Source organism: Solea senegalensis, linkage group LG14, assembly GCF_019176455.1.
Source record: "Solea senegalensis isolate Sse05_10M linkage group LG14, IFAPA_SoseM_1, whole genome shotgun sequence".
Taxonomy (NCBI): Eukaryota; Metazoa; Chordata; class Actinopteri; order Pleuronectiformes; family Soleidae; genus Solea; species Solea senegalensis.
This window is the reverse complement of record NC_058034.1, coordinates 18,084,884-18,085,366: the sequence shown is the minus strand read 5'-3', so window position 1 is coordinate 18,085,366 and position 483 is coordinate 18,084,884. Positions and strand designations below refer to the sequence as shown.

Below are 483 nucleotides of genomic sequence, written 5' to 3'. Positions count from 1 at the left end.
TCAATACCAGCATCCAGCATATGGTAAATTGCATCTCTCCTACTATTTTACAAAACCTTTTAATAAAACTGAACAAAAAAAAACCTAAATATTTGAATTATGTCAAAAAACAACAATGAAAAAAAGTGATTAACAAATTAAACAAGAATATTTAGCTGATTTGGAGAGATTTATGGAACTATACTGCAATATCCACAAATATTCCAGGCCTCGTTGGCGCAGTTAGGCAGCGCGTCAATCTCATAATCTGAAGGTCGTGAGTTTGAGCCTCACATGGGGTATGTGTTTTGGGGGTGGTGTGGTTAAGACCAGTACTGCTAAATGACATGTGATGTAATGTAAAAAGATTCAATTTTTTTGCAGTTATTTATTTTACTAGTTTACTTTTTTTATTGTTATTACTTGTAACTTTTACTGTTGTCTTTATACACGTAATAGGTGGTATTCCTGTCTTGTTTTATTGTATAAAGTAAAAATGCTTCA

At 31.9% G+C, this 483-nt stretch overlaps 1 non-coding gene across 1 annotated transcript; it reads left to right on the top strand.

Annotated features, from left to right (window-relative positions):
• The first annotated feature begins 207 nt into the window (after positions 1-207).
• Positions 208-281, top strand: trnam-cau. Its single transcript has one exon. It is a non-coding gene; the product is annotated as a tRNA-Met (tRNA).
• The last annotated feature ends 202 nt before the right edge of the window (positions 282-483 follow it).